Source organism: Passer domesticus, chromosome 6 (assembly GCF_036417665.1).
Source record: "Passer domesticus isolate bPasDom1 chromosome 6, bPasDom1.hap1, whole genome shotgun sequence".
NCBI classification, from domain to species: Eukaryota; Metazoa; Chordata; class Aves; order Passeriformes; family Passeridae; genus Passer; species Passer domesticus.
The window spans coordinates 44,528,608-44,545,470 of record NC_087479.1 but is presented as its reverse complement, the minus strand read 5'-3'; the positions used below and the strand labels follow the sequence as shown (position 1 = coordinate 44,545,470).

Genomic DNA, 16,863 nt, shown 5'->3' with positions numbered 1-16,863 from the left:
GCAACCCAAACAAAAAAAAAAACATACCAAAAAACCCCCAAGGCAACTAGTCCGGCCATTCCACCAAAGCGAGGCAAGATCGAGAGTGTCACTAAAACCATCAACCCAGACGTGGAACTCGTGGAGCCGGCAGAAACTCCCGGCGCAGAGCGCAGGGCCGGCCCGGCCCGGCGGAAGGGGAGCGGGACCGGCTCCGGCCCGGGCGGCGCCGCCCCCGCGCCCGCTGCCGCCCCCTGGCGTTCTCCGCGCGCCGCCGCCGCCCGCCCCGGCCCCGCGCGGCCCCCACCGCCCCCGGCCCCGGGGCCCGGCCCCGCCCGCGGGTCCCGCTGCGCCCGCCGCTGTCAGCGCCCCGACGGCCGCCCCCGCGCTGCCCGCGGCGCCCCGCACGCCGCCGGACCCCGGGTGCGGCTCCTCACGGCCCCCCCGCGCTCAGGGGCGCAGCCCCTCACGGCCCCGGCGCCTCCCCTGCCCCACAGAGCACACACAGATCCTCCCCAGAGACCCAAACTCACCGGCCCGCGCTGGGGTCCCCCGCCGGCGCTGCCCCCGCTGCCACTGGGGGAAAATGAATCATCAAAGGCAAGGGTGCGGGAGGGGGGGAGGGGGAAGGGAGGAAGCTGAAGGGGGGAAAGTGAAGACCGAGCCAGGGAGGGGCGGACTGGGGAGGAAAACTAAGGAAGGGGAGAGAAAAAAAAAAAAGCGGCGATAGTGATAAAAAATAATTCCAAGTGGGGGAGGAAAAAAAATGGCGGATTAAAATCCAAGATGGCGGCGCCGAGGGGCGAGCGGCGCAGGGGGGAGGCGGCGGGGAGAGCCGCCTGGAGATCCCTCCGCCGCGCCCCGCGAGAAAGAGTCCCCCGGGCTCCCCCGCAGAGACCCCGCGGGGTGGCGGCGCGGACCGGCCGCCGCTTCCTCGTCCTTCTCCTCTTTCCCTGCGGGGAGCCCTTGTTCCGCCGCCCTGCCGAGCCAGGCGAGCGCCGCGCTGGCCGCCGCGCCCCGAAGTTTCTTCTTGTTCCTCCCGGCGGAGCCCGCGACCTCCTCGCCCCGTCCGGGGAGACGCCGAGTGCCCCTGCGCTCCCGGCGGCGGAGGGACACCGCGGACACCCGCCGCCGCGCACTCCCGCCGCCGCGGAAGGATACACCGCTCGCAGGGAAACACAGCCCGCCCCCAGCCGCGCCGCTCCCCGCCGCCGCCTCCTCCCGCCGCCGCTTCACCGCGGGCGGCGCAGGAGCAGTCGGGGCAGCGCGTCCGGCCGCGGAGCGGGGACGGCGGCGGCCGCGGGGCCCATGACCGCCCGGCGCGGCGGAGGGATCCCGCCGAGGGAGGGGAACGAGGCCCGGGCCGCCCCGCACGGCCGTGTGTGCGGGAAGAAGTCCCGCTCCGGGATCCCTCCGCGCGGAGCTGCCCTTTAAACGCGGGGGACTCCCCGCCGCGGGGCGCGCACCGGCACGGAGCCGGGATGCGTCTCCTTGTGGCGCCTCGGGGGGTGCCCTGCCGTGCTGGTCTCGGGGGTCCGGGACGCGACAGTTCCCCCTGCCCTGCCCGAGAGGGGAGTGGGACCGCAAACTTAGCTCTTCCGGCACCTGCTTCCCCCCCCCCCCGCGCCGCTGCCTGACAGCGGCATTTAAAAATGGCCCCCGCGGGCTGGAGGGGCTGGGAGGGCACCTCCCTCCCTGCCTGCCTTCCCCTCCCCGGGGCAGCGCCGGGGGCCGGCAGCGGGCGGTGGCCGCGGCCCTCAGGGAGCGGAGGCGGCGGGAGCGCCCCCCGGCGGCGGGGCGCGGCCGGGCCCCCCGCCCGAACAAAGGCGGCGACAGCGGGGCGGGAGGGAGCCTGCGATAGCGCCCGGGGGCAGGACCGGGCTGCGCTACACGCGCTTGAGGGGAAAAAAAGCTTGCTAGTGCGGCAGCTGTTGAGCGGTGCTACATTGGCGGGGCTCGGAAAGCTCGGAGCCAGCGTTTTCCTGCTGGAAGTTCAGGAATTCTGTGGTGTGCGTGATGTTACGTGCTGCATATTTTGTATTTTGTTGTCCAATAAGTATGTGGCAGTACAAAGTATTCTCGAATAGGCGCTTTATTTTTGTAAGTTTCCCAAGGCTTTTCGATTGTTCGCACTCGTTCTAAGGCAACCAGAAACGACTGTGGAAGAGGGAAAGCTTTTCCGTGTAACACCTATCCTGTCAGCAGCTACTCACCCAGAATACCAAATTCTCAGCTTTGTGCATAGTAGGATGCTAAAGGTTTTCAACTCAACATAATTTTGCATGTGACTTTGTTTAATTTTGCTTTAATAACACCAGTGAGACGATATTTGGAAATGCCATGTGTCTCAACAAGCCAAATTGCTAGGCAAATTGATTTTACTCTAATTTGATAACAAGAAATTGCCTCTGAAGCTGAGATTTTGCCTGCCCAGTTGCTAAACCAGGTTAACATAGACTTTTACAGGTGAATTATAAACGTCTAAAATATTTAATTCAAACCAGAACGGACTGTCAGCAGCATTGCAAGCAGTGGCACTGTGATAACATTAGTAACAACGTGTGTACATTGCTTTGTAGTGCACCAGGTTGCTCTGCAGGTTTATAGGAATGGCTACAGTCCTCTTGGAAGGTTGGATATTGTTAGGAATATTGGATTGGATTGCCAGGATATTGGAAAATGTTGGCTTCAGTCTTTACAGCAACAAGAGTTTTCCATAGCTCTGGCAATGGCTGGTGAATCCTTAGTGTGGTTGAACACAGCACACAGAAAAACCCCTATTTACATCCTCTCCAGCAGGTGATCTGGTGACAAAGCTCTGGCTACATCTGAAAGGACAGTTTAGTTTTGTTTTGTTTTGTTTTGTTTTGTTTTGTTTTTTTTTTTTGTTTTTTTTTTTTTTTTTGTTTTTTTTTTTTTCCCAGAATGAATTTATCTGAGACTTATTTCTTCTGGTAACAATTACAGAAGTTTAATTACAAAATAATCACTATTTCCTATTCAATAACAGTTTGTTATTTTTCTGCATTGTAGTTTTTGCATTGTAGGCCTTTGATTCAATAGAACAAAATACTGTCTTTGAAAATAAGAAAGCTGGGTGGTCAAACCATGGTCAAATTATGATAGGATGCTTCAAGAATAAGTTTACTATATTAAATGTGCCTTTTGGTTTTTTGTTGTTGTTGGGTTTGGTTTGTTTGGAGGTTTTTGTGTTTGGGTTTTTTTTTTGTTTTGTGTTTGTTTGGATGTTTTGTTTTGCATTTTTTTGGAAACCAACAGATACATGGCAACTATCTCCCACTAAATGTAATTTGGGTAATTTATTACATTTTGTATATATGTGTAGAATTCAGTTTAGAAACTGTTTAGGTTAGTTCCAACATTGGTTTTACTTTCTAAGTTAATGTTACACATCAGCCTAGACCCTCACTAGAACATGAAAAAAGTCTCAGGAAACAAACCTCTGTTGTTTCTACTTAGTTATCAAAGAATGGGAATGATGGAATCATTCATTAAAGATGTAAAAATTTCAGTCACATGTTACTCAATATATCTGTGTTGACTTTGTGACTTCTGGAGATTTTTTTTCTGGTACTATTAAACCAAAAGATCTTCAGCATGTACCTACATAAGTTTCAGTGTGCATTGGCAAGCATCAGGAGATTTAAATTCCCAAAGCAGTCTTCCTAAATTGTTAGTTATAAAAAAATTTTGCTTTTTGCAGATTTTCTAGATGTTCCCACTTTGGGAATAGTTTTTACATTTTCAGCATCCCATATATGTTATGACAGCACAGCTCTAATATTGTAAACGTTTTTGGTCATCCAGTTTTTTCTGGAAATGTGTAGTTGCTAAAATATTAACATGATGAGTGGTTTTGTACAAGCCATATTGTTTAAAAAGCAAAAGGTAAACTTGAGACTTGTTGCATGTAGGAGCTGCTGCTGCACTGATCTCTGGGGCTTTGTGTGGGCCCATGGCTGCAGGGTCAGAATCCAGCCCTGAGCCTCCCTCTTCCAAACCACCCTGCAACAAAACCTCACCATTGATATGAAGCCAAATCCAGCTTAGGCTGAAAAAGATACAGCTCTAGCTGAGCAAATGGTGTTCTGTGCCTGTGTGCCCACTCTGACTTTATTTGCAAATCTGATTTACAGGCTGTGGCAGTTTGGAGAACTGCAAACATACAGCCATGATTGAAAAGTCCATCACCTGCTTGACAGTTGTACTCTGCCATGCAGGTGTTGGGGTTTTATTTCTGACTTCTATTCTGCAGTGCTTTACAGAGACCCAGCATCAGCAGCTGTGGCACAGACATCTGGGAGTGTTCCTGTGCCAGTGTCAAAGCCAAGTTGTCAGGTATGTTCTGGCTGTTTAGCACGCCTGCCAGGCTCTAAGGCACCCTCATGCCATAAAAGTTTTAAAGCACACCATGACTTGTGCTATGTCTTATGTAAAGCTTGTGTTGGAATTCTAAACTGGAAATACTGTGCCCAAATCCTTACCATCAGTTCTGACAGTCCAGGAGCCCAGCAGTATCACCGAGTGGAGGTGAAGCATGCAGAAGCAGAGAGTGTTACAAGGAGGAGCCAAAGGAAATCCTCAGGTGTAACGAGCCTGATCTTTCATTTGTGGTGGTTTTTTTAATATTCTGTGCAGGGCAAGGAGTTGCTCTGTAGCCATCACTTTGACTACTGGGAAGAAGTGATGTGCAAAGAGGTAACAGGTTTCACATTGCAAATAACACTCTTCTGTTGGCATGGTCACACTGAGAATTTGTTTCCTTTGTGTGCTGGGTGAGTAAATACCTTCCTGTGGTAGCTGTGAGAGGATCAGTCCCTTCCCTCTGTGCAGGAGCAGGGTATTAAGCAGCAGCCCCTGTGCCTTACCTGAGGTGCTGGCAGCTGGGCCCAAGCCATCGAGGTGTGACCACCTCTGGCTGATGTCACAAGTTGGTTTTGACTGACAGTCACAAACCCAAAGCTGGATATCACAAGTTATTATACTTAGGAAGAAAATAAAAGATGTTTCCTGCCAAAGTCTTATTAATTTATCAAAAATGTACGTATTCTTAGTAGCAGATGGTCAATAATAGATGATAGATGGCCTCCTCTGTGTAAATTAATGGCTCTAATTCACTTGAGGGGATCTGCTGATGTCATAAGCTGCCAGAGTGCAGCTTGAGTGATTTATTAACAGCTGCAGAAATCCTAGGCTGAATTACATCCTTGTTTTCACTTAAGGTCTGCAGATTTTTATTTTTAAAATGTGTAGGTTTGAATTTTTTTATGCTTCTAGGGATCTCTTCTGTGACTCCAGTACAGGGGCATGGTGAAGAAATTCTGACTATAAAAGCTCAGATGCCTGCCCATGATTAAAGGCAGATTTTCTCCACTGCTGCATATCAGCATCATCCCTTTTCTTTATTTTTGGAATCAGCTAATCAGTATCTGTAGAGGTTTTACATAAGTCCTGTTTGGGGTTTTGTTTCCCCCCACCATCAAATATAAACGATTTCATTATCTTCAGGTACAGGAACATCACTTAGTGTTGTAGTCACAGCCTCTGTGCACATTAGGCTGTGTCCAGCACAAAAAGCTGGGAGAAGATTGAGGAGTTTAGGTCTTACTGCTATCTCTAATAATAACTGGATTTTGCTGTTTAGAAAGAAGGCAATGGACATAGAAAGCTAGAAGAGGTGCCTGGAAACCAGAAGTCTTTGTGTACAGGGAGGAGATTCTGCATGTTCAGGGAGAAAATGTTCCTTTCTTCCATAAAAATAGTGAAAATATTTTTTTTCTGAATATGGATCCTAGATTTATCACACCCTTCTAACATATGAACATATGCAAGCAAATGAAACAATAATAATTTCAATTCCTTTTTCCTTCTCCCCAAAAAATTGGAGCTGATTAGGGTGATGTTAAATCCTCTTTCTCAAACAAGGGATGCATTTCCAAAATGTAATTCAAGTTGTAGAGGAAGAGGAAAAGGGAGATGAGAATAAATTATGAAGAATTGCATGGCAGGAAGGAACAGTCAGAATTCATTTGCAAATAACTGTGCACATCACATTTGCTAAAGATGCAGAATTTCTTGAGAGAACTCCCAGCAAATGTTTGGATGCCAGTTAGAGCCCAGTGAAAACCCTTCCAGTTTTGTCTCTTTTCTCTCTTCTCTGGAATTAGTTTTGTTTGTTGATAGTTAGATTTCACCAGTCCTTGGAAGAATGCTGCAGTTATTGTTCTCAGCAAGGAATGCTGATTTGCTATTGAGCAAATACTGCTTTGTTCCTGCTTCCCTTCTCCAATGTCTGTGTGTCTGACCTGTCTCTGTGTAAGAGGTACCAATAGAAGGAAGGTGGGATTTGTACAGAAAACAAACGCTGGAACTTGAAGAAAAACAGGCTCCAGGTATTGTTCACAGCCTTGAGGCAAAGCCCTTCCAATTCATTATGAATTTACTAATTTCAGTAAGCCTCTTATTGCTCTTTCAGTGTCATGGACAAAGCCCAATCACATCAGGGAAGCACAATGTTAGATTAGATATTATACAAATGTACAGAAAGGTATCAAAAAGGTATTTTAAATAAAGATGTGGGTTTTTTTTTTTTGTTTTGGTTTGGCTTTTGTTTTGTTGTTGTTTTTTTTTTGTTGTTTATTTTTTTCTCTTTTTTGGGGTTTCTTTGTGGTGGGTTTTTTGTTTTGATTTTCTTTTGTTTTGTTCTGGGTTTTTTAAAAATTTTTTTGTCATTTTTTTTTTTTTTTTTTTGGAAGAAATGCTCGCTTCTGGATGCTTTTGAAATTGCTGATGGTTTTGTAGTAGCACATCCCTGGAAGCTTTACTCTCCTGGCTCACCTTTAACTTCATAGGAGCTGTACATGCAGCAGGTGACAGCTGGACTACAGCCAGCCCATGATTTGCAACTTCCAGGGCAGTTGCAAAAGCATTCTCCATTTCCTCTTGAATTGTACCTAAATCCATCCCCTTTTTTTTTTTTTTTTTTTTTTTTTTTCCCCCTAAAATCAGCTTAGGTAGTTTGGGATTGCTTTTCCTTGTCTCTGTGTGTCCTTGCTTTGCTTGCTTACCTTGGATGCAGTTAGAATGAAGGCTGCCATGCAAAAACTTTGAGAGCTTGGCAAGTGTCTCCCTTAAGCTGTATTGATCTCTGTGATTTTCATGCTTTGGAGGGAGGAATTGTTACTGTCTTCCCAAAGCTCCATTGTTACTCAGAAATTCATTATATTGGCTTGAGTTTTTCATTTTCTTTTGTCAAACCAACAAGAAAGGCTGTTAATTCTGTATTTTTTTTTACCATCAGCCTTTTCCTCCCTGCACAGACAGGCAAATCAGTGCAAGACTACAGAGTCCCAAGGAGTTATGATACAGAGTGTTTCTCCCCATTCCTGATTATTCTGCAAGTTCTGAGAAAATTTGTTCCACAAACAACAGCAAGGTGCCTGGTGCTCTCAGCCCCCCAGGCTCTCTAAAATAGAGACAAAGCAGAGGTAAGTGTTACAGCTGACCTGGTCCTGAGTGGCCACCAGAAGAAACAATGCTTCCTATCTCTCATGGTAAATAGTAGTGACCCAGAGTCTGCAGTGCAGACTCTTTGGGCTGCCTGGACCACACCTGTTAGGAGGAAGGAAGGAATTTCATTGATCCATTACAGATTGCTGAATCCAAAGAGTTGGTAGTTGCAGTTCTGTTACTGAGCAGTCTCCAGCCATGTGAACAGCAGTAGGAGCCTGTGTGTCAAGTGATAGAGCAAAACCACAGGTTTCACCTTGCAAGCTTGGTTCTTGTAAAAAGTTTGGGTGGTGCTTTTCTTTTCTTGCATGGAGTTGCTTTAGTTTTGTGAGTTTTTTTGTCTGATTGGTTTATTTGTAAATGTACAGGATTCATGGAATATTTCTGATGGATACTGATCTGATTCCACCTCAGTATGCTGATCAAAGTGTTATTTGTCCATCTGTATTTATCTACATTACTTGTACTAATACACACCTGGAAAAAGTAGTGTCTGTTTCTAAAATGATCCAAACAGCAGGAAAAGGGCAAAAAGGAGCCAGGAACGTGTCTGTTTCATGTTCTTGTTGCAGATTTTCATGCACACATACTGTTCTGCCATTATCTAATTACAAAATCTAACAGTAATTTCTTCTCATCACTGCTTTTGGATTTGTTGGAGATATATGTGGGTATTCATCTTCCTCCCTCTCTTATCAGAGCCTGTCAGGCCTGTGGCTTTTCCTGGTGGAGGATGGTTCTCAGGTATGTTTTTGGTTGTTCTTTTGTTGTTGTTGTTGTTGTTGTTGTTGTTGTTGTTGTTTTTTAAATTCCTGGGATGCTCAGTCCTATATTCTCCATCAGCACGAAAGAGTTACCTCACAGTGAGCAGTGGATGCACATGCAAATCATGTATCTCTTCTGACATAAACCACACAGGCACTTTGCCAAGAGTAAATCCCATGAGAAGGGCAGTAAATCAAGCACAATGTTCTCTTTTCCCTGTGGATACCCAAGACCCAGCTATTGTTTCCAGAGAGGCTGCCTTACCCAGAAATGGTGCAGTAGCATGGATAATTTGTGTGCTTGTAATTTTGGCTTAATGTCCCAGGGCTGGCATAAGAATTTTTCCTCTCCTTGAAGAAAAAAAAAAAAAAAGGAAAAAATAGAGAATTTCTGTCCAGTGGAAAAAAAATAAGTTGAGTGCATCTCTGCAGCATTTCCATCAAGCAAGATGGAGTTTACTTTTTCACTACTTGCTCAGAAAGGGGAATAATGTCTTCTACCATTTGATTACACATTTTGGAAGAAGGCAAGAGGTTAATTTAGGGGAGGGAAGGATGAGGAGGTTTAAAAAATTCTGTCCTTTGTTACTTCATTTATGTATTTTGGGGAAGAATAAAAAATCTGAGCTGAGGTAAGTTTGAACCAGATGATCTATCAACACCTGCAAGGGTGGAAAATGTCTCAGGATTTAATATATGCAACTACTGAGCATCTTTTTTTCTTACATGTCTGTTACATTGGAAGCTTGCATCTTATGGAGGTAGTTTTGAGAGCAGTTTGGAAGGAAGCCAGAAAAAATCTCTTTCAAAGCCAGCCAATTTTTGATAGACATTTGGATACAGTACTAGCTATCAGTTATGTGGGAAAAACCACTTTGATTTTATTTGATGTTGAAAGACATACAGGAGTCTTGGTGTTCCTCTGGTGATTCAGCTCCAGAGTGCAACATATCTGCTTTGCTGTATCACCCTTACAGTTCTGCAGATGGGAGTGTCACACCATTTTACATGACATTGGCCCTAAAACTACTTGATCAGCCTCAGGAGAGGTTCATGAAGGTCCAAGGCTAATTTCACTCTGTAGAGGTGGAATTTTCAGTGACTCTCTCTTTAGTTTTTCAAAATCATTATCCATTTAAGGTGCTAAGCTTAGGCTGATTGAGAGAGATTGTTGCTCTGCTCTTTTGGCAATCAGAGATCACTGTAAAATGTCACAAAGTGGGCACTTTGTCTCTGCTTTTCAAAATTTTGATAATAATGCCCAATTGCTCACGTTGTTCATGCAATGGTGAGTTGTGCTAAAGTCTCTGTGATAAATAATATGTTTACTCAGAGTGAAAGAAAACTAGATCATTTGTCTGTGCTTACTTTTGAGGCTTTCCCTCAGTGTGCTTGTGATAGGTATGTGTATCTCAGTGCAATGGAATTACAGCTTTGATAAGATGTCTTCCCTAAATATGATAGAAAATCTTGCTGGACTCCAAAGAGCAATGCAGTAAATCTGCTTCAGTTGTTATCACTTCAGGAACTGTCATAATTGACCTGCTTCCTTGTGGCTGTAAAGCACATTGAAATGTGTTACTGTAAAAAACCTTTTCACTCTCCTCTCAGTTCTGTCTGGGACTGAAGCATGGAAAAAAAAAAATTGGTTACTGCCATGGATGTTCATGGAGAAGGCTTGATGCCTCTATTCTAAGGTATGGAAAGACTGTGTTGTTCCTGGAGGAAGAATGGAAGGCAAGAGATGGAAATTTAATCTGTACTCCTTTTTTCATACAGGCAAGTGGGAAATTACCAACACATCTGGACTGGGCTTTGCCTTGGCAACAAGGGGATTTTTTTGCTTGACAGGGTTTGGTTTGTTGTTTTTGTTGGGTTTTTTTCTCTGTTACGGACTCCATCCTGATGACTTTGGCATTTGGGTGAAACCACAAAGTGGTAGATGCAAGAGGCAGGATTGCAAGCTCTGAAGTTGGTGAGTGGGCTGATACTTTTAAATGACAGAAGGATAGAATCAGAAAAGGGGGGATGTAATATGTTCTAGACATGCCTGCCTATTCTTCTGACTTTTTCTGCAGACAGCACCTTTCTCTTGGTCAGTCTCAGAAGCTGTCTGTCTGCTTTTATTCTTAGTTGTAACACTTCACTAGCAGTTTACAGAGGAAGAATAATGAAAACACAAAATCCTTCTCTGGAAATGGTGCCATTAGAGGATAGGGAATGGCTGCGATGACAGATTCCTCAATGCAGTTCTAGTTTTGCATGTGAAACATTTCACTAATCTCCTGTCTCCCTGTGTTATTTCATTGTCTTTCTAATCTTCTTTTTAATACCCTATCAGTAAGTTAATGAAGTCTACCTCAAAGGTTTGCTGTGTGACTTTAAGAATGTTTAAAAATTGTATTGCACTGAAGTAAAAGATCCTCCTGAACTTCAGCCTTTCACTTTCTCCTCCTTTCCCTTTATTTAGAGGAAGAATAAACTTGTATCCAGCTTTCTAGATGAGCTAGAAAACAAAAGTTCATTTTGATTTGCTGTAACTTTCTGACATTCCTTCTCAGCCTTCTGACAAAAGTAATCATGGTCATGGCAGTGCAGTGCTAGGTCTTGCAAGATGAAGGCTGATTGGCAATTTTGGCTTTCTTGAAATTTTTGTGGGTTTTGAAGACCTGGATCAGCTTTCTAGGATGGTGTAGTTTTTCCAGCAGGAGCAAGGGAGGCCCAGTGTGCAAATACTGCTTTAATGCAGTGTTGACAAAGAAGCAGCCTGAGCTCCAGGCTGAGGGAGGTCTGGCTCATGTGATTCAGGGTGCTGAGTCTGTAGCTGAAGGCCAGTCACTTAAATGCCAAACCCATTTGCCTCTTTGAAGAATTCCAAGATGCCTCTGAGGAGAGGTGGAGACAAACAGGGAAACTTGGCCAGTGACACATCAGGATAAACAAGGAGTATCCCAGTTCAGGGTGATCAGAGTAGATGCTTGCACACATCTACATAAAGCAAATCAGTTTTGCTTCTCCTGCTTTGCTGTCCTTTCTCATTCCCATTATCTGAATGCAAGATACCATCTGATGATAGGGGAAATTTTTCTTGATTCATCTGAATAATGATGTGAACCCCCTTTTAAGGAGCTCTGGCTTTTCTAGTCAGTGTTTTGTTTTGGTTTTTTTTTTTCACACAAAGAGGAGCATGATGTGCCATCATGTCAGAAAGCTGCTTCCCCAACAGTTGTCTAACATGAGAGGTTGGATCTGCCTGACCTGCCATGAGCAGAAAGAGGCTGCTCTCTCAGGTGCTCAGAGCCCAGTTTATCAATACAGCTTCTTCACATCCCACCTACTCTGGAAAAATAGCTACTTGCTGGCAGCTAATAAATGATTAGTCCCAAGAAAAGGCTGCTAGGTTCAAATCTGTAGGTGACATGCCGGGGGATGGCAGGGAACAGCTGTCTAGGTGGCTGCAGGATGCAGTGATTTTTTCATGGAAAGCTGAAGTCAGTGGGAAGGCCCTGGTTTCACTGAGGAACCTTAAGGGTAAGAGCCATGTCTTATTAAATGTCTAAGTAGTCTGATAGACTGTCTTATGGACAGAATTCCAGGCTTGAGATGAGGCATTAAGGACTGCCTTGTGTTCCTGTGCATAAAGGGCACTGTGTGTAAGGCCCAGCTGCCAAAGATGTTGCTGCATGTGCAGTGTTGTGCTGAATGCAGAGATTACTGCACCTTCACAGCAAACCCTGAAGGTTTTCCTCAGCTGCCTCAAGAAATACAGCGACTTTATTCTTTGCTTTCAAACAGCTTCTGTGCTGAAAGTGAGAAGTACAGAAGAATAACCTTCCTTTTCCCTGTCCAGCTTTGCTTTTGGTAGTGTGTTCCTCTCCTCAAGAAAGCCTTAGACCTGGTATGTAAGAGAAATGTTTTTGAAATACTTCATCTTTCAATGACTGAAATCAGAACTTGTTCTTTATTATAGCTCCCTCACAGGTCTTGGTGTTTTCATTATGGTTAAATAATATAAATTCACTTTAACTTTTTCATAATACACCTAACATCTGATGTAGGTATGCTCTTGGTTTCTGCTATCCTTTTTTTGTCCAAAAAGTATAGATACTCAGAACATGCTTTTAATTATGTGTTTTGTTTTGGTTTTTTTAATATTAAAATAAACTGCAGGATTCTAGCTTACAAGATCCTACCCTGCCTCAGCTTCTTTGTGAGGCTACAGTCTGTGTATGTTCCCCAGTCTGCCAGTCCTGTTACACCCCATAATAACCATTAGCCTCTTCTCTAGGCTTTTATCCTTTTCATCCAGTATCCATCCATTAGGTGTAGCAGGCAGAGCTTGTAGGACAGGGTTGACAGTCTCATCATCCTTGCCCCAAGGAGGCCACCTCCCTGCAAAGCCCCCTCCCCCAGGCATTGTTGGAGCTGCCCAGGCCATGCTGGGCTTGGGCAGTGGGCACCCCTCGTGGGCTGCTGCATCTCTGGGTGTGCATTTGAGACTGTACCTTCTGCATTCACACAGAAATGTAAACACTTCTTTTGCATTCTTCTTCCAATTGCTTTGTGTTGGGGGTGGAATTTTAGATTACAAATCTGACAAGCAGCAGTGGTCTAGTTACAGTCTCTGTTAAGCTTTTAGAAACCAAATGGCCCTTTGTAAGTGAGAAGTCATCACTGTAGAAGCCAGCTTTGGTACTTTAAAAATGAAAAAAAAAATTCCAAACCTCTCTTAGCTGTTCATTTTTTTCCTCAAATGTTTGTTTACTCAAGGCAGAAAAATGTGTTTGGTTAAAATACCAGTAAATGGAATTTCCAGGAGGAGCTCTACTTTTGGTGTATTTTTCATCAGCATTTTGTAGCTAATGCCTAAGTGCTGTACTGTTGAGTTGTTCTGCTAGAGCTTGTCCTAGCCCATACTCCTCTCTGCTCTGCAAGGGAATGGAAACTCCACAGGTCATAAGCCATAATCTATTGATTCCTTATATCAGCCAGACACTATAGAGCAGGCATTTTGCAAAATCCTGCTGCCTTAGTCCAGCTGTTCATCTGTCTGTTTCTTGTTGTGGAAAGTTTTCTCATATCTCATGGGCCAGATGATCTAATTTTTATGTGAATTTTCAGTTCCTTTTCAAGTAAAATATTTTCTGAAGTGGAATTTTGCTGAGGAAATCTGTTAATGTGCATATTAAACTCTGTTACCTCTTGTGATGAGATGGTAGGTATAGACAGGACAGACTGACAAGGCCATTTTTGTGGGGGCCAAGGCAGCACAGAGTAAAGCTTGCTTTCAAACAAGGGATTACTGGATCCTTGTTTGCTCTCCTGCTGTTTGCAGTCTTATTTATGAGTCTACTCCTAGTCCTCCTATTTTAGGAGAGAATTGTGAAAAAGGTGATTCATCACTCATGATGCCTGACACTCTCTGACTCTGGAGCCTGGATAGTTTGTGTACCCTGTACAAACCTGGGTGACTGCATTAGTTTTGTGGCTTCCTGTGGTCAACATTTGATCCTTTTGGGTCATCTCTCTCTGATTCCCTTGACTGTGGAAATACTGACTGACATGCTTAGACATTGTGGCAGGGACACATATGTTCTCTAATGGCCTCTAATGGCAAAAGACACTAGTGAGCTTGGCTTACCTGTTTTGACTCTGTCATCCTCCTCATCTCAAAGTGAATTGAGAACTGTCAGTTTTTCTGTCAGCCTCTCCTCAATGCTAGAGCTATTTCAAGGTAACAGTGAGACCATGCAGGCCATGCCATCTGCAAGGTGTTGAATTTCTTGTTTGGGTTTGTTTAGTCAGCTGTGCATTATCCTGCTGGCTGGACACGGGCTGGACACACATGAGGTCACCACAGCTGTCAGGAATGAATGTAGGTTTGGAATTTGGAGAAAACAGCAGTCCATGCTTGTGCCACCTGAAGGATCCCACATGAACTCTGTGCTCTTCACACTGCTTGTGCCTCAGGATTAGCCATGAGCTTCAGGAATCAATGGGCAGAGTGTTTTCTTCAGGAAACAACTCTTTGTGCTGTGCAATTTTTGCTGGCTTCTGGGTTGCCAGATGAAATGTGATGCATGATGTCCTAAATGGATTGATTCCTGGTTACCTGGAGAAGAGGAACTGATACTGCTGCTTACAAGACTGTCTGAGGTATCTGGGCTAATAAACTCTTCAGTCACAAGACAGGTGCCAGAGAAGGATCTAGGGCTTTCCTTCATAATGAATTTCTGATTAAACATTTTTTCCCCCATCAGGCTGGTACCCTAATTTATTGACTTTCAGTTCATATTTTGTGTCTATACTTGTTTTCCTGAGCCCTTAAAAATGCAGATGCCTGTGTGTATGCATTTGTCCAAAGTTTCCTAATGCTCTGAACAGTGGGGACTTGGACATACTGCCTTCTGTGGAAAGCTGGTTCTTGTATTAAGTTCAAAAATTGTATTCTGTAACTGCTTAATATTCTCCAGTACTTAATAGGAAGATCCAGTTACCTTCCACAGGCTGTGAACTTAGAAAACTGAGACAAAAAATAGAGACCAGGGATTGTCCCAGTACTGACCTTCTGACTACCTATTTCTTGCTCACTGCCCCACATTACTTATTTTCTATAGCAGAACAATGTAATGATCTTACTTGATCTCTGTGTTTCTGTAAGGGCAAAAAAATTACCAGGATATTTTAAATTAGCTCTTAATGAAGCCTTTCTGATTTATTGCAGACTCTTCTGGAAAGTTAAGCCTCCCATAAAATCCTGTAGCAGTGATTTGGAAATTTAATTATGTTTTTGCTTCAGAGGTTATGAAAAGAAATTTCTTTGTGAGAGAGGAGAAGGGAACTGAACTTTTGAAATCAGTCTCTTGGACTGAAGAAGGCCAGCTAGAGCTAGGTTCATGAATAAAACTTGTTTTTATGGAGCAAGGTTTCTAAGCAAAGGAGAAGACAAACTGCAACTGAGAGCTAGTATTCAAGGAAGCTCTCGAGGCCAACATCAGCAAAACTTTTGGTTTATTACCACAGCCCAGGCACAGTTATACCAATGTAAAATAACTGAGCCAAAAGAATTTACCTCTGTTATGAATGCTAAGTATTAGTGCACACAATTGCCCATTCTGGGTGGTGGTGAGGATGATGATGCACAGGCAGGACATCACCACCATCTCTATCCAAACCCATGAAAGTCCCTCAACACACAGTATTCACATGGAGGAGCTGCTGATGTTGCTTTCAGAAGGAAGAATGAGTGTCAGGGCCTTGTTCTGTCAGCTTTAAGACCAGGTCTTTGCCCTTTTCACCCCTTCTATGCCATTCAGCTAGTGCCTCTTAATAGCTTTATTCTAGCGTTATATATTTACCTACAGCCACACACCAAAATCAATACCTTCTCTTTAGAATTCATTTGATGCATTACAGTACTGGAGAGAATTTCCAGTGGGAGCACTGGGAAATTGGAGATTAGTTACCAAGTAAATATCTGAGGTCTGGTGCCAGAAGGCTTTGTGCTTTCATAAGCACAATTTAATAATTTTTTGCCTTTGTGTATGTCAAAATCATAACTGAATGATTCTTGCTTGCAATTCTAAAGAAATTTGACTGAGATCCTTTTCTCCTTTTTTTTTTTTTTTTTTTTTCACTCAGTAGCAGCTTCTGGAGTCTTTCCACTCTGGTTGTGGAAAAACCTGGTCTAATGAGGCTGCACAAGACCAAATGCATCCCCCATCTTGGTCCCCTGGGTCACCAGAGCTCTTCTTTGCTTTGTTCCTCTTGATGCTTAATCCAACCTGCTGTGCAAAGGAGGTTGCTCTAATTGTATTTGCTCCCTACACAAATTTTTGTGGTAAACAAAGCTTTTGCCATACTTTTCATTATGCTAGAAATTTTAACAAAACACTTCCTCAACTAATGACTTTTTCTCCCCCAACAATTTGGGTCCAGCTGTTCATTTAACAAATAACAGTGTTGCTCTTTTCTTTTAGCACCCTCAAATAAACCAAGAGTAAATTACTGACTGACCTACTTACTGGGATTGTTTAAATAATCCTCAATATGGCAGTATAATTTGATGCCTTAAAATACAGGGCATGCAATTTGCAATTTAAAAGAAGAAATATTGGATGTTAACACAAGTGGGTAACATAATAGCCTGAGGAATATTATGTTTCATATCTAAGGTCCCCCTCCCTTTTTTTATTCCCTCCAGCAACAGCATTTTGTTCTCCCCTCTTGTGCATGAACTTATTCCTGAACTTCTGAACGAATACTTCACCCATCTCTGAATGGTCTGGAGCTAAACTGTGTGTTTTCTGTCTTTAATAGTAGTAGTATGTTTTAAAAGGAGAGCAAAGCACGTGCTTGCATTACACCATTTCTTACTTTGTGCATTCCTTGTACATCTATGAGCATTTATCAGTAATGGCCCACTTAAAGAAGAAGAAAAGTATTTCAGGAGTAGGGGGAATCACTAAGATACTAAATTTTCTTTCTTAAAAAGGTGATGGAAACATTTCAAAGTCAACAACCAGGCAGTTAGCTTCCCGATTTAGCAAAATATTGTACTTAATTCTACCTAAAAAGCATTTTGTGTTAC

The 16,863-nt window shown here is 44.0% G+C and overlaps 1 long non-coding RNA gene across 1 annotated transcript in view; it reads left to right on the top strand.

The window, feature by feature from the left end:
* The first annotated feature begins 2,885 nt into the window (after positions 1 to 2,885).
* The window catches only part of LOC135303355 (uncharacterized), a 48,665-nt gene continuing 34,687 nt past the window's right edge, over positions 2,886 to 16,863 (top strand). Inside the window, exons 1-3 of the long non-coding RNA XR_010364837.1 lie at positions 2,886 to 4,338; positions 7,301 to 7,487; positions 8,209 to 8,253. This is a non-coding gene — a long non-coding RNA (uncharacterized LOC135303355). The remainder of the gene's footprint in view (positions 4,339 to 7,300; positions 7,488 to 8,208; positions 8,254 to 16,863) is intronic.